The sequence below is a fragment of the Dipodomys merriami genome, unplaced genomic scaffold, assembly GCF_024711535.1.
Source record: "Dipodomys merriami isolate MVZ:Mamm:240054 unplaced genomic scaffold, mDipMer1.0.p SCAF_4, whole genome shotgun sequence".
NCBI classification, from domain to species: Eukaryota; Metazoa; Chordata; class Mammalia; order Rodentia; family Heteromyidae; genus Dipodomys; species Dipodomys merriami.
In genome coordinates this window covers 27,087,501-27,111,613 of record NW_027205603.1, presented here as the reverse complement: position 1 = coordinate 27,111,613, position 24,113 = coordinate 27,087,501, and the positions used below count along the sequence as shown (strand labels likewise).

The 24,113-nt window shown below is 37.0% G+C and overlaps 1 protein-coding gene across 2 annotated transcripts in view; it reads left to right on the top strand.

Moving 5' to 3' along the window:
• Positions 1–24,113, top strand: part of St18 (ST18 C2H2C-type zinc finger transcription factor) — a 136,964-nt gene that overhangs the window by 5,331 nt on the left and 107,520 nt on the right. The window contains exons 2-3 of one of the 2 annotated variants that reach the window (XM_069990704.1): positions 11,640–11,682; positions 23,302–23,404. The gene's annotated coding sequence lies outside the window, so the exon portion shown is untranslated. Of the gene's footprint in view, positions 1–11,639; positions 11,683–21,807; positions 21,888–23,301; positions 23,405–24,113 lie in introns of those variants that run through there. The other variant, XM_069990705.1, reaches the window with a different exon arrangement.

Genomic DNA, 24,113 nt, shown 5'->3' with positions numbered 1-24,113 from the left:
AGTCCCATATCTGCCCTTGGCAGAAAAGTTCCTAGATTCTCCCTCCATGGAAGGAAAGCTAGATGTGGTAGCATTCACCTTTGACCCTAGCAACAATGGAAAAACCTGTGTAGTAGATAGATGGTCGCTCAGGTGTGTGACCATTCTGGAACTGTGACCTTATCTTAAAAGTTACCCATGAAAATCAGGGGTGGAGGTGTAGTGGTGTCTAGCATGTGCAGTCTTGACTTAAATTTCCAAGTACTAGCAAAATCAAATCCAAAGAGTCAAGAATTGGAAATCAGATTCCCATTAGTTGTTTAAGGAGAGAAAAGTGATTTAACAAAAAGGTCTTTGGGAATTTTAAGAACATTGAGGAACAGAGAAAAGATTTGCATATGTTGAGAAGAAGTAGCAAGACAAGATGAGATTTTGAAAAATTCGAGCAAGATGCTGGAGGGGATGTGGACAGAAAGGAACCTTACTGCATTGTTGGTGGGAGTGTAAACTTGTTCATCCACTTTGGAAAGTAGTATGGAGGTTCCTCAAAAGACTCCACATAGAGCTCCCCTATGACCCAGCAATCCCACTTTTGAGCATTTACCTGAATGATCACAAATAAGACCATACCAAAGGTCCAGCACAACTATGTTTATTGCAGCATTATTTATCATAACTAAGATATGGAACCAACCCAGATGCCCCTCAGTAGATGAATAGATCAAGAAAATGTGGTATATGTACACAATGCTTGATAAGAAATGTACTCATTATCTTGCCCATGTAATTGTAGCCCCCTGTATGATATTTTTTACAATAAAAAAAGAAAAGAAAAGAAAAATTCAAGCATATGGAAAAAAAGAAAAGTAGAGGAAGCAGGAAGCAAATCTAGTGAGAGCATTGTGGAGAACCTACATGTAGAAATAAGGAGGCCTCTTCCACACCAGAGAAACAGAGAAGTGAAAATTTAGAGAGCTGTGTTTATAAGTGTAAGAATGAACTCTTAAGACCAGAGATGGCCTCAAAATATTCTGCAAAAGTAAGTAGTAAAATCCCATATTGACTTGGTATGCAATGGTTTTAAACTGCAATTCTCTTTAACATGTTTTATTATTACATTTAATTATTATATTTACATTATGCTATTAAAAAAGTAAATTTCTATATTACTTCCACATTTCATTTACAATTGGTATTGGCACAGAAAAATCAAAGGACTGCACAGGTGACCAAGAAAGTGTAAATTTTTTTTCTGGATGTGAGCTATATTAAAAGATGCAAGCAGGCCAATGGTGGTGACTCATTCCTATAATCACAGGTATGTGGGAGGTGGAGATAAGAGGATCACAGTTGAAGGTTAGCCCAAGCCCCCCCCAACCCCCAGCCAAAAAAAAAAAAACAATTTAACCAGATCCTGTCACAGAGTAAGCCAGATATATGGCATGTTCTTGTAACTCTAGCTACATAGAAGGCCTAAGTTCAGAAGCCACAGTCCCAGACTAGATCGAAGCAGAAAATTTGAAACCCTGTTTGAAAAATAAAAGAAGCGAAAAGGACTTGGGTGGAGGGCATGACTCAAGTGGAAGAGCATCTGCCTAGCAAGTAAGGTCCTGAGTTCAAACCATAGTGTAGCTTCCCTCTTCCCCACCCTTCCTACCCACTCCCCCCTCAAAACACACACATAAGGAAAACAGACTCAGGCAAGGAGGGTTAAAGTGGAAATGGAGTCTCTTCTTCCCTCATCAAGAAGGAAGAGATTTTTGGGTTTTTCTCCACAGAGGACTAATATCAGAGTAGGGAGTAATTAATTTGAATCCTTGGTGTTGAAGGTAGAACTTTATCTGCTAGCTTTGTCTTCTTTCCCACCTGCAGCCCCGTCTAGGTCCATCTTGTCATGCTCTTGTTTTGTTTTGTGAGTTTTGTTTTTGTCAGTTGTGGGGCTTGAACTCAGGGTTTGGGCACTGTTCCTGAGCTTTATCACTCAAGATTAAGCACTCTATACTACTTTGAGCCACAGATCCACTGCTGGCTCTTTTGGTAACTTATTGGAGATAAGAGTCTCACAAACTTTGGGGGCAAGGGGGTGGCTCAGTGGTAGAGCGCTTGCCTTGCATGCCTGAGGCCCTGGGTTCGATTCGTCAGCACCACATAAGCAGAAAAAAAAGCTGGAAGTGGCATTATGGCTCAAGTGGTAGAGCCCTAGCCTTGAGCTGAAGAGCTGAGGGACAGCGCCCAGGCCCAGAGTTCAGGCTCATGACCGGACCAAAAAAAAAAGAGTCTCACAAACTTTCCTGGCCAGGCTGACTGCAAACTATGATCCTCAGATCTCAGCCTCCTGAGTAGCTAGGATTATAGGTGTGAGCCACCAGCACCTTGCTTGTCATGCTTTTTTGCCTTCTAGAGAAGGGTTTCCATATTTCACACTTCTGTTTAGAACTTTCCAAGGGCTTTCTGCCACAATTCAAATTAAAGCTGTTTACTATGGTCTGTATAGCTCCCACTATTGTTTAAGCAGCCTTATTGAGACATAATTCACATGCTATACAATTTACTTATTTAAAGTTTAGTGATCATTGGTGCATATACAGAATTGTCCTTTCATCAACAATAGTTTATAGCATTTCCCCCTTCCCTTCAAATCCCTCCAGACCTCTTATTCATCATTCTCCCAAACTTCTTTTTCCCAGCTCTAGGTGGCCACTACTTTATGACTGTGCACATACCTATATTCTAAAGTTTCATATCATTGAAATCACCCAGTATGTTGTCTTTTCTGACAGTCTCTTTCATTTCATATGCTTTCAAGGCTTTTATGAGTTTTAATAAGTATCAGTACTTCATTTCTGTTGATGAATAGTATTCCACGGAAGAGATACTGTATCTTTTACATTCATTTGTGGATATTTGCCTTGTTTCTACTTTTTAGTTGTGGACAATGCTGCTATCATCTCTTTATAATTTGTTGTGTAGACTATTCTTTTAGTTTTTCCTAGCTCTGCACTTAGTAGCCAAATAGCTTTATTAGGTTGTAACTCTGTGTTATCATTTGAGAAATGCTGACTGCTTTCTTTTTTAAAAAGTCTTTTTAAAATTTAAATTTTATTGTAAAGGCTATGTACAGAGGGGTTCTAGTTACATAAGTTAGGTATTGAATACAGTTCTTTTTGAACATTGTTTCCCCTCCCTCATTTTCTCCACTTTTTCCCTTCCTGACCCCTCTTCCCACCAAGTTGTAAAGACAAATAACTACACTTGGGCATGATTAATTAAACATCACTCTAAGCATTTGCACAGTGAGAACAAAGGAGGATATTCTTAGGAGAGTATCACAATGGCTTAATAGCTATGTGCATATGATCATATAAAATGATGCTTATCAAAATGAACTCCTAGAAATAGAAACAAGAGGGTTTTTATTTTATGGTTTGCAGTTATTTCTTTTTCTCCTTTTGTTTATTCCCTTTTGTCACTGTTTTTTTTTATTCCTATACTCTTTGTCTTGTATATAAGGTCACTTGATTTGGGGAGGAAGGGAAATCACAGAAAAGGTGGGACAAGGGTGAACCAATTCAGCAGTGATACTCACTAAACATTATATTGGAAATGAGTTGAATGATCTCTGATATGGCTGAACTATTATATTACTACCAACAATGTATGAAAATCTGAATTCTTCATATCCATGTCAATACTTGTTAGGATGTGGAATTGATTATTTCCATCCTAATGTGTATGGATGCTATCTGATTGTGGCTTTCATTTGCATTTCCTTAGTGACCTATATGTTTATTCCTGGACATTTGTATACCTTCTATGGAGAAATATTTTCAAGCTCTTTGTCAGTTTTAAGTAAATTTCTGAATGTATTTAATTTATTTTGAAGTTATAACTCATAACTCATTAATTGTACAAACAAATGGGTTCCACTGCAACCTTTCCATACATGTATATATTATAATTTGGTCATATCCACTCTCGCTTCTACCTTCTCTTGCCCTCATTTTCCTATTTCTAATTGGGTTGGTTTTGTTACTAGGTTACAATCATTTACTGTTTGTTTTAGATTATGGGCTTAAGTGTTATTCCCTGTACATTGTTCTTAGACTCTCTCTCAAATCAACAGAAGTTGTTTGTTCCACAGTCAGCTTCCCTCTTTTAGTGTACATTTGTTTATTGATTCTTTAAACTGCACTGTATACTTATTGACTCATTGGCTTTTGGTTTAGTTCCCAAGAGGAACATACTTTCTGTATTTCTAGAACTCCATCATCCTTCTTGTGATGATAACTGACTGCTTCAATGGAATACATGAGCCTTGGAGCTGGAATCCCATACTCAGGCTCTGTGGGACCTTGTCTAAGAACCTGAGTACTCTTGCATATCAAACTTCTCATGTTAGAAGGAGAAATAAGAAACAGAAATAATAAACTCAATATATATATAATCTCAATATGCATAACTATATTAATCAGGGACTGTTTATTATTTCTTTTTTTTTTTTTTTTGTCAGTCGTGGGGCTTGAACTCTGGGCCTGGGCGCTGTCCCTCAGCTCTTCAGCTCAAGGCGAGCGCTCTACCACTTGAGCTACAGTGCCACTTCCGGTTTTCTGGTGGTTTATTGGAGATAGGAGTCTCGCGGTCTTTCCTGCCCGGGCTGGCTTTGAACCGCGATCCTCAGATCTCAGCCTCCTGAGTAGCTAGGATTACAGGCCTGAGCCACCAGCTCCCGGCTTGTTTATTATTTCTATGTATATATATATATATATCAGAACAAGCTTTAGAAAAAAATAATAAATAAAAACAGTCAGTAAGTACTTCTAGTGAGTATCAGATAATTTCCCTATTACTCTTCATGTTCTCCTCATGAGCAGCTTCAAGAATTTAAGCACCCTTCTCAACACACTCTGTGGAACACATATTACGGGCTTGTATAAGAACTGATCTTTGTTTTAATTGAAGAATTTTACTGAGCATCTACTATTCATGTGTGCCTTGTATTTTATGTACTACATTTCCCATGAATCCTTATGACTCCTGAGAATAGTTCTCTTATTGTCCCTTTTACTAGCTGAGGAGTCTATGGATTGGAGATATTAAATGCAGTTCTGAGATCACCAAGCAATAAATGCCAGAGTTAGGTTTCAAACTTAGGCTTGTGTTAGACACAGAAAGTATACCTCTTCTGACTTTGCCACTTGAAGCCATGGCTTAATGGTCTCCAGTCAACCACAAAGCATTCCTCAGATCATTTATCACTGCCTTCCCCAACATACTACTTCCTAGTGGTTTCCAGTGTCCTATTCAGTCTACATCTAGTCACCGTGCAGCACAGAAGTTCGACTTCCCTGAGTTGTGGGTTTTTCTGTGACTGGCTCAAAGAGACATGTAGAGGTCTTGCTCCTCAGGGTCCTTGCAGCCAGAGCTACACAACAGGACAAGCACTAGCACTAGACATGTTTGGATGTAAACTCTTACTAACAGTGTGACTTGAGTCCCATCACCTAAAACTGGAAATAATAATGTAATCTACTTAGATTACTCTGAGATTTGAGTACATTACCATAACCATAAGATACTTAGCCTGGTACCTGAGTCATTATCAGTGGAAAGTTACTACATGTTTCTGTGTCTGATTTGGAATTATTTCCCTCAGCACATTCATTTATGGTTATGTAAATACCACTATATTTCCTACTTTTTTATTTTATTTTCTATTGTTCTGCAGAAATGTCTAAGTTAGGTATTTTTAGACAGTAGTAATAGGCCGCTCCAAACCGAGACAGTCCTTGAACATGAGTATTGCCTCCAGCAGGGGTCATGTACGTTAAAGATACAGTAGGATTATGTACATTTTTATTCATTTGCTTTTTTTTGATTTGTAAAATGAATCTCATTTCTATAAGTGTTCACAATATTCATTTCTACTTCACTGGTTTTCAGATAAAACACCAATAATTCAATATCATCTACTTTAAGCATTGTATTTATTAGTCTTAATACCAAATCTAAACTTTATTTTAAGTGCATTCATTTGTGCTATGTGCTATATTTACATTTTATCTCAAAACATCACTTTTCTAAAATGTGTGTCATTGAGGGCAGGGCCTTGTTCTGGCTCCTAATTTGCTTAATATAGAATGGTTGGTCCTCATTCAGATGGCAGCACTTGGTCTGGTGCCTGTTTAGGGAAGGAAGCTGAGAGGATGTTCGTGTGTGTAGGAGCTTTTGGTCCTCAGGGATGCTGAACAGGGAAAGAATATCCTCAGGCTGAGATAGGGCAGGCAAGATTTCTCATGAGAACACAGGGACTAGACCAAGCCAGAAGGAGTTAGCAGATGAAAGCAAGGCCACCCACCTTATTCTGGAGCAAGGTTTTCTTTTCATGACTGTTCTTGACATTCACTTTGGAAAATATATAGTGTAAATTAGGTCTTTTAAGGTAGGGATTTCTTAGTTCTTTTGAAACATTCTATTCTTGTATTTTTTAGTAATATGTCACCTAGTTTAAAATCTGTAATCTAACAAGAAGCTTAGAACACAGAGAAACAGAGAGCACAGTGGTGGTTACTGGAATTGGGAAAGGGGTATGGGTAAAAGTTTGCCAAAGTTTCAGTTAGACAAGAGGGATAAATGCTGTGTTTATAGATGATATATTAGATAGCATGATTCAATAAATCCACACTGTATTTATCATGAACCTTTTAGTTTAATGTAATTTAAGGTTTTCTTTAAAAAAAAAAAAACAAGATCAGATTAAAAATAAACTAATCTACTAGTGCTGAGACACTATATGGTAAGGGACCAATTTCATTGGCTGATGAAAGCCAGTGAAAATAATAGACTGCAATTGGATAAACAGAAGCCAAAACCTGAAATGAACTATACTGATGGCTGATTGGTCACTCAAGCAAACAATCTAGATGATCAAATAGCTAGATTTACTATAACTCTCAAAAATCATCCAAGCTGGATATTGGTAGCTCATACCTATAATCCTAGCTACTACCTATAATTCCTAGCTGAAATCTGAGAATCCCAATTCAAAGCCAGTCAGTCCAAGCCAGAAAATCCATGAGACTCATTTTTAAAGAAATTATTTTTATTGAAAAGGTGACGACCAGAGGGTTTACAGTTACATAAGTGAGACAATAAGTACATTTTTAAAATCATTGTTACCCCATCCCTCATTATCTCCCACTTACTCCTCTCTTTTCCCTCCCTGCCAAGTTGTAAAGTTCATATCCAACATAGTGTCAAGTGAGTATCAATGTTTCTTTGGTTCATCTGTTATCTCTAATTAACCACCAAAAGTCTGGAACAGGAGCTGTGGATTAAATAGTGAGCATGAGCCTTGAGTAAAAAAGCTAACGGACAGTACCCAGGCCCTGAGTTCATGTTGCAGATACACACACACACACACACACACACACACACACACACACACACACTCACACTCACACACTCACACTCACACACACACACACACACACCTGACAAAATTATCCCAAAACAGGGATTAGGTAGGGGCCTAACATTCACTTTCAGAAACAGCCCAAGGCATGAGGTATCTTATTCTAAATTTGCAAGGTTGCCCATTCTTTATAAAACTATTCACTCTGATTGTTGTACTGACAGGACTACCACCAGATTATTCTAAATCATCAAGAAGCCCAGTGCTCATATTTCTTTAGGAATTTTGGTTTATTGCATCCTTTTTTGCCAACCTTGAGCTTGAACCTTGAACTCAGGGCCTGGGTGCTTGTTCCTAAGCTTCTTTTTCTCAAGACTATCCCTGTACCACTAGAGCTAAAACTCCACTTCTAGCATTTTTAGTGGTTTATTGGAAATAAGAGTCTCACAGACTTTACTGCCTGGGCTATCTTTGAACCACAGTCCTCAGATCTTAGCCTCCTGAGTAGCTAAGATTACAGGTATAAACTACTAGCAGCTAGATCTTATAATGTCTTTTTATTAAATATTTTTACATAGAAATATGTTTTTCTATTAAGAGTAGCATACCTCTCTACACTTATTGAATACAACTAGTTTGCAGAGTGTCTCTTATTCCCCAGGGGAATAAGTGCTAAATGAAATTCTAATACTTAACGTTCATGAATTAACTAAATATATGCCAAAATGTTGGTTATTCTGATACTGATATTAACTGAAATGTTTTTGTGATATTATTTTTCTCATGTATTTAAATGAGAATGATATTTTAAAAATATCCTTGCAGATCAGCTAAACCTAGTCAATCGGCGAAAGGATTGATTCTCTCTCTCTCTCTCTCTCCCTCTCTCTCTCCCCCTCTCTCTTTCCTCTCTCTTTCTACATATATATATATATTATTGTAAAGATATTGTACAGAGTGGTTACAGTTACATGAGTAAGATAATGAGTACTTTTCTTATCAAGCATTGTTAGCCTCTCCTTTGTTTTTCCCCTACCATCCCTTTCTTCCCCACCTCCCCAACTCCTCCCTTCTCCCCACAAGTTGTAAAGTTCATTTTCAACATAGTGTCTTGTAGGGATTGATTCTTTTAAAATCTTTCTTATATGCTTACTTAGATTGTGAGCATGTAGTCCTATTTTTCCAGCTTTACTGGAATCCAAGTAAATTAGTTAGTGTTAGTATTTCCGGACACAGAATAGTCTTTCCTGGCCTGAGCACATAATTTCTGCAAAGAGAGTAACTTGCTACTTGACAATCAATCTCCACTTCTTTACTAAACCAAACTCAGCAAATGTTGCTTGCTGTAATTCCTCTTATGAGGCATCTTTTTCTAAAATACATTTTCCAGCTATGGAACAATATTGTAAAATGCCTATGAGAATACTGAAATTATTTCTATGAATAGCAAGGTAAATATATTTTTAGTATTAAAGGGTTTTTCATCCTGCAGCAATGTTTAAAACAATGTGTTCTTAAAAATAACAGCAATCAATACAGAAAACTTCGTGTATGAATGTGTACAAGAAACACGTTGCACCATTTGAAAAATAAGTCAGACTTGACTGGGTTTTGTAAACATTGAGTATCTCAAGAAAATTTCTATCATTGTTTGACATTTAAATTTTGTTTTATGATTCAATTTGTAATTAATTTAGTCTCGTATTTTATTTGCTTTTTGCAAGTTTAAATATTGCACAGGATTTAGATTCATAATTTGTGAGCTTATGTTTGATAACGACACCTGTAATGAAGTACATAATTGCTGTTTCTTTCTTGACATGAATGGCTTCATCTGAAGGGAAGATCAAGTTCAATAAGCTATAAAGTGGTTCTCAGAATCTACTTCAGTGATGAGCCAGAACGCTCACATTTTAGCTGTTCCTTTCTATCGTCAAGTATTAAGGCCAGAGCAAATAAATGACTCTAGAATAAAGTGGAAGTACTTCTGTTCCATGTGCTTCTATAGCAGTCACCTTTGGGGTTTTGGTATTCTTCGATATATTTAGTACTGAATTGTTAAACCATTGGTTCTCAATGATCCCCAAACCATTAGTTCTAGTATCATCTGTGCTTGTTAAAAATACAGATTCTCAGACTTACTCCAGAATTATAAAATCGGGCTCATGTGCTATGACAAACCCTCCAGACAGTTCTAAGGCAAGCTAATGCTTGAGACCCCAATCTCTCACTTTGCTTTTTTTTTTTTTTTGGTCGGTTGTGGGATTTGAACTTGAGCTTTTCAGCTCAAGACTAGCGCTTTACCACTTGAGCCACAGAGCCACTTCCTGTTTTCTAGTGGTTTATTGGAGATGAGAGTTTGACGGACTTTCCTGCCAGGTCTGGCTTTGTACCATGATCCTCAGATCTCAGCCTCCTGAGTAGCTAGGATTATAGGCATGAGTGACCAGTGCCTAGCTAATATGTTTTTGGTTTTTTGTTTTAGTTTGTTTGTTTTTTTTGTTTGGTCTTGGGGCTTGAACTCTAGGCCTGGGCACTGTCCCTGAGCTCTTTAGCTCAAGGCTAGTGCTGTGCCACTTGAGCCACAGTGCCACTTCTGGCCTTTTCTGTTTATGTGGTGCTAAGGAATCAAACCCAGGGCCTCATGCATGCGAGGCAAGCACTCTACCATACCACTGAGCCACCTTCCCAGCCCCTCACTTTGCTATTTTCAGTAGGCCCATGGACCAACCTTCTGGACCCTAAGAGAAATACATGATATTGAGCCAGATCTGCCCATTAATATAACATTCAAATGATTCCCATGGGTATTAAAATTTGTCCCCACTATGCGATGGAATGGGCACTATTGTCTGAGTAAAAATAGCTAATCTTTAAGTAATAAATTATCTATATGCATAAGAGTACTTACCATACATATGTAAGGTTATTTATTTATACATATATATTGCTGAGAGCAAATATTATATATATATATATATATATATTCTACATAATCAAGAAATGTCTTAGATTAGGTAACGACATACTTTTTAAGTCAATTTTCATGTATATACTGCTACTTGAGCTTGAATTTAAGGAGCCTTACATTCTTGCTGGGCTTTTCTTGCTCATGGCTGGCATTCTACCAGTTGAACCACACCTTCACCTCCAATCTGGCAATTTGCTGATTAACTGGAGATGGAGTCTCATAAACTTTTTTGCCCAGACTAGCTTTAAGCCAAGATGTTCCAGGTCTTAGCCTCGTGAGTAGCTAGGATTCCAGATGCCATTGGTACCCAGCATGTGATTTTGTTTGTTTGTTTTTTTAACTCCATGTTCAAATTTACTTTTCATGTACCAACAGAGCTCATATTTTGGAGGTCTTTTACTCTTTGGTTGTTTCCTGCCTTTGAGTCTAATTTTCTGTCCTATGAATACTTTGAAGAAGTCTTTTTATCATTGAAGGAAGCTGCAAAGTTCTGAGATTATCTGTCTTTCGTCCCCATGGGGTGGCTGTCACTCACAAAGCTGAGGATCAGGAGACAAAGCCTCCTGTGGAGGTGATGAAGATCACCTCTTTCCAAAGCTTCAGCATTGTTTTACATCTCTTAATGCTGAACCCTGTGGCCCTGCAGAAAAACAGTAGTTGACTAAGTAAAAGTTCTTTTGCCAAAAATATTTTTAGCACAAGCATTACAGGATTTTAAAAAGATCCGCTTGAAATCATTGCCTCCTCCCCGTATGTAAATAGGACTGTCACTCTTGTGTTTGTCCACAGCTAGAGCTCCAGATGAACCAGTGTAGTGTGTGGTGACAGGAACAGCTGACTCATTAGTAGAGAGCAGTGAAAGGTAATTAACCCTGGGAAAAGTACAGCTGCCGTGCGGGCTGTTCCTTTCTGTAGGATCTGATTAGAAATTAGTGTTAAACCACTGATTCTTTTTTTTTTTAAGACCATCATTGATAATTCACTTTCAGGTGTGTCCCTAGAAAAGGTTCTCAAATGTATTTCTATACAAAAGGGCTCAAATCTAAAAAGCATTTTTGATAATAGTAGACACTTGCTTTTCTTGTTGAACAAGAGTTCTTTCAAATATTAATTTGTTTGACTACTGAAGATGCTAGTACCCCAACCCATAGTCTGATAGTTGGCAAATTACTTAAAAGAATTGTTTTATATAATTAATAAGCTGTAGATAATTGCCATTTAATGAAGTTTTCTTTTTTTTCATTCTATGTTTTCTCTGATGATCCCTCCCTTCTGAAGCAATGGAAACTCTCCAGTTCAAATTCAGTTGCTGATAGGGAAGGTAAGTGAAGCCTGTTTAAATTCAGCTCTCCCTCAAGGAAATATTATTCTTAGCTTTGTTTTCTCTCTTTTTAAAGCCCTGACTTTTCAGTGCTCCTCAAAATTCCAAAATTTTGAGGAACTTAATTTTAGAGAACTAGTAAAGATGTTTTAATTTGATATTGATATCTTCATGGTACTTTGGGCCATATTCATCTATTTATTTCTTTATTACCCTATTCATTTTGGTTCATGACTTCCCATGTCTGATACAAAGAGCAGTGATACTTAAAATCATTCAGAATTCTCTTAGGCAATTAAAGAATGTGGTGGATAGAATAATGTCCCTCCTAAGATATGCAGGCTGTGGACTTTGACATCTGTGAGGATGGTGTGCAGCTATATTAAGAACTTTGAGGTAGAAAAAAATATCCTGAATTATCCAGATGAGGACCAGACTAAATCTTGTTGTCTTAAAGAAAGATAGAAGAATGAGTCAGGAAGATGTCATATGTTAAGAATTCAATTCAGTCCAATATTGCCAGCTTTGAAGATGGGGGAACAGGCCATACCCAAGAGTGCATCTAAAATTTGAAATGGCTCTCAGTTTCCAGCCAGCAAAAGAATGGGAGTTCAGTCCTAAATCATCAAGTAACTGGATTCTATTAACCCAATGAGTAATGAAACTAATTCTCCCTTGGAACATCCAGAAAGAAATGCAGCCTGACTTGGTTTTACCCTAGAGATTGGTTTTATCCCAGATCAGGAGGTCTTCAGAATTGTACAGTAACATGTTTGGCTGTTTTAAGTGACTAAATTTTGAAAATGTACTTCAGTAGCAATAGAAAAGAAACAAAATAAGTCAATAAATGAAGTATCTACAAATGACAATATAAATTCTATGAAAAATCTTTTCTTTTTCTTTTTAAGTATTTGTGCAAAGGGGTTTCAGTTCAACATATTAATCTATGAGTGCAATGCCTCTTGATCAGTAGCACTCCTATCATTCTCCCAATCTCAGTCCTCCCCTCAAGTTACCTAGTTCCATTTTTACATATTCACATTGACTATTAAGACTATATTTGCCCACATTTTCTCCCTCCATTTGTGTGCCTCCTCTCCTCCCCCTCTTCCTGACACACATGCTTTAGCTTCCTGGCATTAGCTTCTTGAAAGGCCAATGTTGATAATCTGTAGAAACTGAAATTTGTAAAATCTATTTTGTGAATTGGAATAGTAATAATCACTCGTCAGAGATTTCTATCTTCTACTTTGACACCTTTTACCACTAGAAATTCTTCACAGATTTGTGTAAGCCCAGTACCAATTTCATCACAGGTAAAAATGAGTGTGTTTTGCTGAACCTTGCAGTCTGTGTGTGACTGAGCAAGGATGACTGCAATGGAATATCAAAGATCAAGGGTTAGAAAGAATCCAGGTCTCTGCTGCAAAGATGGAGCTCGGTTCTTGAAAGCACACAGCTGCCCTGTGAATCACAGTTTCCCTTCTTTCGACCTCTCTGACACAGGATAAGGTAGTGATATCACTTAGCTGCTGCTGCTTTCTTCTTCTTTCTTCTTCTTCTTCTTCTTCTTCTTCTTCTTCTTCTTCTTCTTCTTCTTCTTCTTCTTCTTCTTCTTCTTCTTCTTCTTCTTCTCCTTCTTCTCCTTCTTCTCCTTCTTCTCCTTCTTCTCCTTCTTCTCCTTCTTCTCCTTCTTCTCCTTCTTCTCCTTCTTCTCCTTCTTCTTCTTCTTCTTCTTCTTCTTCTTCTTCTTCTTCTTCTTCTTCTTCTTTCTTCTTCCTCTTCCTCCTCTTCCTCTTCCTCTTTTTCCTCCTCCTCCTCCTCCTCTTCCTCCTCCTCCTCTCCCCTACTTCCTCTACTTTCTCTTCCTCCTCCTCTGTTTTCTTCCTTTCCTCCCTCCCCCTCCTCCTCCTCTTCATCTCCTCATTCTCCTTTTCTTTTTCTTCCTCTCCTCCTCCTCTTTTCTTCCTACTCCTTCTGTCCTCCTTTCTTTTTCTTTTTAGTTCATCCTGGGGATTGGGTTAAGGGCCTCACATTTCTACCACTTGGGCCATGCCCCTATTCTCCTTTTCCATAGCCCTATGCTCCTTTGCTTGTAGTTTTTCCAATAGGGCTTAAGCTTTTACCCAGGCTGATGTAAGACCTTGATTGCCTAGCTTGATCACTATGGTGGGAATTCAGTAAAGAAAAGCAAACTTATTTATACATATTCTATTGCTTCATGGTTAATAAAAAAAATAAAATGGTGGTTTTGTGTTGTATTTCCTTATGGCTAGCACCACTTTTCTCTTCAAACTAAAGTCGTCAGTTTGGAGTATATGGCTATAGGCTGTAGGAGGTATAACAACGATGGATAAAATACAGTTCAAATGAATCAGGTGTCTTCCCTTTCAAATCTGGAAAAATATAATTAACAGCATTTCTATTAACATTTGGCCTTTGATCCCACAAAAGAACTAATTTAAGTTGCTGTCTTTTTTTTTTTAAGAAAAAATACAAGAAAAATCTGACCTAAACTCTATTACAACTTCTACTCTGCTTTCCTTTTCATTTTGGAAATGGATATTTTCATCATAGAGAAAGAAAAGCTTGCTGTGTGTGGTGGTACATGCCTGTAATTCCAGCAGTCAGGATGCTGAGGCATCTGAGTTTTAAATCAGCCTAGGCTATATAGTAAGACCTTGTCTCACAAACAAACAAAAGGAAAATCAATAAACAAAAAAAGAGAAAAAATTGTAACTTCTCCATGGCTGGTATTGTAACCAAAACCTATAGATCTTGTCTGAGATGTTTTATATTAAAATCCAATTAGTAGGTATTGGAGGTGTGGCTAAGTGGTAGAGCACTAATGAGCAAAAAAGACAAGCAAGATCACAAGGTCCTGAGTTCAAGTCCCAGTACTGGTTGAAAAAAATCCAACTCGTAAATATAATCTCAAGCATCTGAAATGGATTGTTTCTTGTTTCTTTTGAATCACTTAAACAATAGTAGATAAGCACTTAACCATGATCATGAAATTATATCGCATCTAAATGTCTACATAACAGTGCCTCACTTCCATGGGCCGTACCAATCCAGCAAAATAGAACTGACCTGACTGAGTAGATTTTCATACAGAACCCAGTGACCAAGAAGGACATACCATCCACATGCTGCTGGAATACAGGATGCTGGAAGATCCACAACGGGAATAAGAACTCATATTTCAACAAGCCGTTTATGCCTTCTGATCCATGGGAAGTTACAAATGGACTTTGAAAAATTGAAAGAACTTAATTTTAGCTGCTTAATTTGGTCATCTAGTGTCTTTGACCTTCGTGTAATAGAAAAAACATGGTTTTAATGCATTGTTTAACAAGCCCAGTGGACTACTAGTATCCTTTCAATTGGTCTATAGGGACATTTATTTGTTTTAGTCAAAGTTCTCTGAATGTCTCTAGGGATGAATTTTTCAGAAGTCATCATCTTCTAGAAGCTTTTCTAGGCTGGTCTTAAGTCTGCTCCTATTTCTCTTTTGCCTTCTTTTGTTTCAATACCTTCATACCACAGTCTTCATCTTGCTACTTTGTATGTTTGAGGGCAAGAGTTGTGATAGATACAGATACAGATATAGATACATATATGTACACACACATATATACACATATATACATACATGCATACATGCATACATACACACACATACATACATACATATCTTTATATCCTTTGACTAAACATGAGGCAATATAGATTGCTGCTCAATGTACTTGTACTAAATATTCTGATCTATAGCAAGGATAAAACCCAAAAATTATTCTGCCAAAATCCGATATCCTACTGGCCTAAACAATTGAAAAGCATGCCATTTTCTTTGTTATCCTCAGTAAATTCTCTCTTCCGTATTTCATAGTCACATACTGAAGGTAAACGACTATATTCTTTCACCTTAATTCATTTTATATATTACAATGATGTTAATAAAAAACTAAACAGGTTTTGTTAAGCAAAGCAATAGACTTGAAAACATTCTAAAGAACCTCTTAAAAATAGATAAGGAAAATGGACAGTGTCCAAGGATATCAATGATATTGTCTGACATTCTATATAATAAAATAGCTTAAAGAGAGAAAATTCCCTTTACATAATGAAAAGTGTTGTTTTTGAATCAACAAGTGCTGTTTGAACTCTGTTAAAAGTGTTTTGACATTTTAAGGTTGTTTAGTATAGATTTACTCAAAATAGCACATTTAGTTGCAACACAAGCCTTGAAGTTAAGTGGTTAGTTTAATAAAACAGAGTTTCCATAGTTACGGCAAGAGAAAAGAGAATAACTTTCCCTTCTTTGGAAGCTAGGAAGAGGCTTTAAAGAAAAGATTAAGTAAACAGACCCAGGCAGGTTCATTATAGGTGGCTTCATACCTGATTGGCTTTTTTAAAAGAGAAAAGTCTCAATATTACAGGAAATTAAAGTGTTTCCATTAAAATCTACAGTAGCACATTAAGCAGTCTGAATATTCACATTTGGAATCAGATGAAAAACTAATTTAGCAAGACAGCTCTGTAAGGGACAGGTGTGTGTGTGTGTGTGTGTGTGTGTGTGTGTGTGTGTGTGTGTGTGCGCGCGCGTGTGTGTGTGTGTGTGTTTTGCCCACTGTGGTGTTGTGTTAATAAACCATGCCATAAACAAGTGGTTATAGATACCACATTAAAGAAGGCAACACACAATGCTCTAAATGGGAGCTTTGGTTAACTTCATCATTCATGATCAACACTTTGTTGAAATGCTTGGTGGAAGGAAAACTGAAATTCATGCTAGTGGAGATGTCTTCCTGAGCCAGCTCCATTGTTTTTTCAGTTTAGCATTGAGATGTGCTCCCTCTGAGAGTTAATGGAGGTCACTGTCTCACTGTCCTCTCTTGCATTGAACCCAAGGAGTTCTTTACAGTTGCCTGTTGGGAAACAAAATGATGTGATTTCTACAATCTCACCTTCAGCTCACTAGCCTTTAAAGCAGCAGTGATTAACAGGACTTTTGCAAAGTTTCTATGTAGTTACAAGGACAGTTTCAATCTTCTGTCATTTTTTTGCATTAGCTATGATTATGCTTTTACCACAAAAATGCATTTGTTTTAAAGGTAACAATACAGACTGGGAGAATAGCTTATGTTTCATCTATATTTATCAGCACTCACTGTACATTTGTGTCTTCATTACCAGGAAATATTAAGGGACATTGTGCCATCTATTCCTGTTTACAGTTTATTATGCAGAGATAGGAAACACTTAGCATGTAAAATGAATGTAGAAATTATTCCTGGATAGAAACACGGACATTTCCCACTCGTTGGCTCTTTCTCCTCCATCACCGGATCAGAGTGTAATTGTCAGTAATCAGGCCTGCTTGCTGCTGATAAAACCACTCTGAATGCTAGCAGCCTTCTTTGTGTGATGACTCAATTATTCCAGAAGTGCCTCATCAAATCTGCCCCATCAGCTGGGCTAATAAATAAGGAGAAGAAACTGGCCCCCCAAAGCAAATTATAAATCCATTTGCATTAACCATTTCGCTGGTCCATGATCTAGGCAGAAATAAGCATGGCAGATTGTGTTAAGCTTATTTGAATATGTTTATAATGTTTACAGCATGCAACTTTTTTCCCACAAGGTGTTGGAATTATCAGTCATGAATGGCATCTAAATGCAGTTATGTTAATTACAGCAAGGCTTTAAGTATCTTTGAGGGCTATTTTGTGACTTAAATCAGGTGAAAGTTAAATCATCTTGCAAGGAGAAATATAGGTCTTGCATAAGTTATTGGAATGGCTTCAGAGTTTAAGGAGAAGAGATCTGTGTTTTATTTCCGCAGCAACCGGAAGGATAAATATAAATATAATAATGTTTACTAGTGAAAAACATTTTTTCATTTGTTTTATGTCTGTCACAGTAGAAACCAGAGTTATTTGGATGTTCTGTTTGACTTCGGCATTTTGCAAAACAAAGATTCCCATTTTGGAAGAGGTCAGAGATTCTATAGCACTCCTTTTACTTAAAATTCTTTTAAAGATTCTATAAAGCAGAGATTAGAAAGAGCTGGGCAAACCAATAAAAAATCAAATTCATCAATGGAAATTTGGTACATTGCTTAACAAATTCTACTTTATTCTTTTTTAAAAGTGACCAATTGTTCAGAATCACAAGAAGTTTTGTTTATATTGTAACTTCAGCAATCACTAAGGGAATCAGAAAATTGTTACAAGTGGGTGATGAAAAGCAATTTGAATGTTAATATCAGAGAAGTTGCCTTATTAAATATGTAATGATTTAAAGTCTGCAGCATCCTTCTTGGTATGAAGTAATCTCACTGACCCACTTTGCAATGGTAGCTGGTTTTCCTGCATAGATAGTATTGTCAGTTATGCAGAAGTGTGCTCTCTCTCTCTCTCTCTTTCTCATTCTCTCTCTCCTGTGATCAACAAACAGTATTTTCCTTTGCCTAAAACATCTTAAATGGAACTGAATACTTACCTACATTTGTTCCAGCCAACAAAGCATATCTCTAAAATCAACTAAGAGTGCTAAGCAGAAGAAAGTCATTTCCCAAAACATAAATATTATGTGGAAATTAGCCCACAAGGATTTAATGCATCAAACTTCTAAAAATAGAATCTCCTGTTTTTGTGGTAAACTCAACTCTAACTTATTAAAAAACTTCTTACTAAGACATTTTAATTGTCCATAGAAATTTTGAGGAGCATGATGACAAATGGAAAACTGAAGAATTCCATTGTGTTCCATCAAGATTCAGTCATTAGTATAATGTGCTGAGTGTTGATGGCTTACTTCTGTAATCCTAGCTACTCAAGATGCTAAGATCTGAACTGAAATCCTCAGATTTTAGAGACTCTTATCTCTAATTAACCAGCAAAAAGCTGGAAGTAGAAATGTAGCTCAAGTAGTAGAGAGTCAGCCTTGAGTGGAAAAACTAAGGAACAGTGCTCAGGCCCTGAGTTCAAACCCCAGTCCTCACACACACACACACACACACACACACACACACACACACACACACACACACACACACACACACACACACACACACACACAAGATGATAAATGCACATATTAGGATACATGTAAAATGTAATAGTATAGAATATAGTATATTACATATGTAACAGTGTGTGTTGATAATAATAAAGCATGGTATATGTAATAGTGTATTATTACAAGAAAAATTTGGCTACAACTTAAATGATCATACTGATGAATATAAAATTATATTAAGTGAAGTAAGCCAGACCCAGAGAAACCTGGTTTCCCTCATTTATAATAACTACTATATGTGTAGGATAGTCCTAGAAGAGGATCACAATAACTCAATAGCTATGTACATATGACCATATAAGATGATGTTGAGTGCAAAGAACTCCAAGATACGGAAACAAGAGGTTTCTCTTTATTGTTGTTGTTTTCATTATACTATGTAAAGTTATTTCTTTTTTCTTTTGTTGTTTCTTCCCCCCCACCCCCACGGTTTATCCCTTTTTACTGTATTTGATTTTCGTGCCCTGGGTATTTGTGTGTGTGTGTGTGTGTGTGTGTGTGTGTGTGTGTGTGTGTGTGTGTATTTATCTCATTTAGAGAAGGTAAGGGAAACAACAAAATGGTGAAACAAAGGACAAAGGGTAAGCCAATGCAACAGTGATACAAAACAATATGATGGAAATGAACTTTACAACTTGAGGGGGGGCTTTGGGGAGTGGGAAAGTGGGAGAAAAATGAGTAAGGGGGTAACAATGTTTGACAAGAAATGTATTCACTACCTTACATATGTAACTGTAACCTCTGTACATCACCTTGACAATAAATTTAAATTGAAAAAGATTAAAAGTAAATAGAAATAAATCTGGAAATTTAGAACTATTAAAAATTTGCCTCATCATTTAAAAAAAGTAGACAAGAATAATCTTTTTCATCATTGTAGCCAATGAACAATTGGTGGTGATACTGAAGTTAAAATCATGATTACAAGATTATACCTCTTGAAAGTTGTAGACAGACACAAGGGACAAAGAATCTATCATAAGTATATTGACATTCTTACTTCTACTTGCTAAGGGACCGAATCTAAGGGTAGTCTTTGGAGACGATATTAACATTCCAAGCTTCGGAGTGGCTCTTCCTGAATGAAATATGATGGTCTAGTTTCGTTGGCAGCCAAACCCCAAAAGGACAGTGGTGTTGCTAACATCTCAGGGATTATACTATAAGTTCTAAGTGCTTTGTATATTTCACAATAAATTTATTTGCCCTTTCACTAAATTTTTCACTTTGAGTTTAGTTTGGAAACTAAGTAAATCCATGCTTCTCTGTTTTAGGGATACAACTTAAATATTTATCATATCAGTTTAGGTTATCAATCTCACACAATAAATTTCAGGTTTTTAAAATAGTACAGCATGCCAGGCTCTGGCGGCTCATGCCTATAATCTTACTATTCAGGAGGCTGAGATATGAAATCTGGTTTGGAGTCATCCTTGAAAGACAGATCCTAGACTCTTGCCTCCAGTTAACTAGCAAAAAGCCTGAAGTGCAAGTGTGGCTCAAGTAGTAGAGTGCCATCTGTGAGACAAAAAGCTAAATGAGAGCATGAGGCTCTGAATTCAAGCCCCAGTACTGGGGACAGAGGGAGGATAAATAAAATGGCACAACAGATTTATTACATTGTACCATAGGCTTGGGGAACTGTCTTTTTCAGAGGCAGGTGCTCATCCATGAGCATCTATAAATTATAATCCCTGTTATCCCTAATTACTGCCAGACAGGAAGGCAGGCGAATGGAGTACGTGGTAATGACATCATAGAGACAGCAAGGCCAAGTCATAACTAAGAACTGTTGTAACCTGTTAGGTTACTGACATCTTGGTTGCCATATGGTTTCGTGTTTTAAGATGACTGTTCCAGAAAAGTATAGGTTCCAGTGCAAACATGCACATCCCAGCAGGTGGAAATAAAACTAACTCAGTTGCAGGTTCTGGGAGCTTGGTCAAGTTCTCAAGTCTTAACAACATATATTTCCCATGAATATTTTATTGAGCTCTTAAGTTTTAAGTGGTGTTTAAAGTTATCTCCTTGATATAAAAAAGGGAATGGATTTTAGTGGAAGATTCCTTTTGGTATCTGCCAAGGGTGGGCTTCTGAAGAGCAGGTGGGTGGGGTCATTGGTGAGGGGCACATGGAATGAGCATGCCTGAAGGGTTCCAGTGCCTATTTGTACTTTGGTGAGCCTCCACACCGTATGCCCCTGTGTGTCAAATTATATTCCTAAACTTAGTTTTCCTCAGTGCTCTCTGCACATTTCTCCAAGCCGATCTCAGCTGCGCTGCCTCTACTCTGTCCCCAGGGAGGGGGGCCACAGCAGATGGGGTTAGGGCAGAGGGCTGATGTATCTGACAGCAAACGGCCGGGCTGTTGAGTGGAAGCTGTGAGCGTCAGGAAGCTTCTTTTCCCAGGAGACCCAACTAACCACTGAAGAAAGTTGAAAATGAGCCCTTTGAGAAACGCTATTAAAAGTAGTAAAAAATTGCAATTGTGCAGATGATGTGCTGCTGTGTGTTATTCGGATGCTAATGAGTCTGACATTAGGGAACTCAGAGGCTTTACAGCTACTCCCTTATGTGATTCAGTTCTTTATTGGCAATCTTTGAGAAAATAAATGGAAAATGTATTGCTAATAAATACATAACACGATAGGGTATTAGACAAAAAGCCATTACTTTCAGGATTTAGAAAGAGCTTTGTTCACCAGTGTGACTGCTTTCCAGGATCTTTTGTTTTAGGTTTGTGCGTGGCTAACAAAGAGGAATAGGCAGGTGGAAAGCTCCACAACTCTTTCTAAACCAAGGGTGCAACAGAATGGGCCAAAAACATTTGTAGAAAGAGCCTTTTACTTTCTTTCTTTCTAAGTTGCAATCAAACACAAACTCAGAATTCCCCAGCCTCTGCGCTGCCTTTCACTTCTTCCACCCTGGATAGCAATCTGCTGTGAGTGAGAGTTTCCCCCTGTTTCTCCCCAGGAACTACAGTTGCTGACTGGAGTTGAGGAAGCATCTGCTTCATGTTTGGTCAAAACCCCCAAGTAACGCAGACATCTGTGGCTCAGAGGCCCATGTTTCAATATACTGCAGAGGGTGAAAGGCAGGCAACAGAAATCTGCGAGGAAGGTTGGTGGCTTGTGGTCAGAAATGCCAGAACTGCCAGCTATTAACGTTTTATGTGTGCAATATCTGTATGTCTGGCATTGGAATAAATTGGCCCTCTCTGGTTTGTTGGGTGCACTACACTGAATTTCCAAGTTTCCTCATGAAAACAGATTCTGGTTCCATTCATTGGGCCAAAGAGAGGGACTGTTGTTTTTGTATTGTGACATGACCAAAAAAAAACAAGGGTAGGAGGAAACTTGTTTCTTTGAAAACAAGTTAAAATACTGGCTGAGGGATTAGTAATCTTTTTGAACTCAGGCTTCCAGACACTGTACCATTAAAGCAACATCCCCTCCCCCTTTTTCCTTAGTTATTTTTCAGTTAGATTTTTCACAGTTTTGCTGAGGTCGGGCCCTGAACTTTGATCATTTTCTCTACCTTTGGAGTAGCTGAGATTACAACATGCACTGCTATGCCTGGTTCTAATAGTATTTATGATGGTCTTGTTAGAAAGAACTCCAAGTAACAAGAAATCTTTTACTACCTTACTTATGGAACTGTAACCCCTCTGTACATCACCTTGACAATAAAATTAAAATTGAAAAAAAGAAATCTTTCAATTTTATATATACATTGCAAACCTTGTCTCAACTTTTTCTTTTTGATGGCTGAATGTAAACACAATGATAATAATAGGCTGAGGACTTGGTTCCATTCCCCCACACTATAAAAACTAGAAATAATATTAATAGATATGGGGGTAAAGTTCAGCAGTAGAGCCTTGCTTAGCATGCACAAAACAGAATCCTGGGTCCATCACCACACACATACACACACACACACATACACACACACACACACACACACTTCCATATACACATTAAAAATAGTAATAATAATTGAGTCCTTCATTCACATTTTTCAATGAAATGGAAGACATACTATATATTTTATATATATATATATAGCTTCTTTCTTTCTGTACATACCTATAGAACATACTACATAGTATATATGCTATATATAATGTATCTATATACTGTACATATAGTGTGTATATAGTATAAATACCATATGTAGTATATGTATAATATGCTTTAGTATGCATGATAGTATATAGTATATATATTATAGCATATATACTATATATTATATATATACAGCAAAGATATATAATATATAGTATATATAAATATACTATATGTACTATATACTATATACATATAGTTTGCTAAGAAGGACAAAAATTTGGCTTACTCTTACTATGTAAAATTGTTTTGTCAATTATACATAGTATCAGGGTTTTAAAAAAAATTTTGTGTATAGTATATTCTGTGTGCAGCATATTTTTGTTCATGCCAGCAGTGTTTATTATTCCTCCTCTGTTTATTGTCCAGCCTAATATGCTTTCCATCTTTTATTTTTCTCTCAACAGAATGACTTTCAGGCCTTCTCACTAAATTGGACAAAGGCATTTAGTCGCTCTAACGGAGCAAGCAATCTGAGTTGGCATACAAGTCACCTGGAGAAAGAGAGTGGTATGGCTACATTTTTATTTATTTACATATTTATTAAAAAGTAGACTATATTGACAGGAAATGGAACCTTTTATAAAGGCTCTTCTCAGCAACAGTGCTCCATCTCTGTGGATTTGCTTTGAAATTATTAATGTTAAATTTAGAATTATAATTTGTCTCAGAAGCACAGTCAATATTTTCAACTACTAAACAGGTGAAGCACACTGAAACTACAAACTTTTGCATATTAATTGGTATGTGGCATTTGGTCACATATGTTTGCCCTTAAAGAAAACTTAATTGTTAAAATAGTTTCAAAAATCTAATTTGGATTCATTTGTGTTGGAAATTAGCTTGAGGATTAAGAACAGATAAATAAAATAAAAATGAGTGATTTAAAAGCATCCAAGATGATTCTAGAATTAAGGAATTGGCTTGTCTTTGAGAAAAAATCTGTTTTAAATAATATATGTCTATATGAAGGAGCTTGTTTTCCAATATTTTCATGTTTTGCAACAGATATATCTCAAAATACCAGGAAGGAAAAAATGAAGGTTTAATATCCTAAGTTATCTTTAAGTAGGGAATATTAAAAAATACACACAGAAAGATCCCCTAAAACATAAAGCCTGCAATTGCCCCCTAATGTCACAAAGCTGTGACTCTGAGGCCATGGTACGGCAACTAATAGAAATCCTTGGCACACATTGTCTACCTCAGGGAATAATAG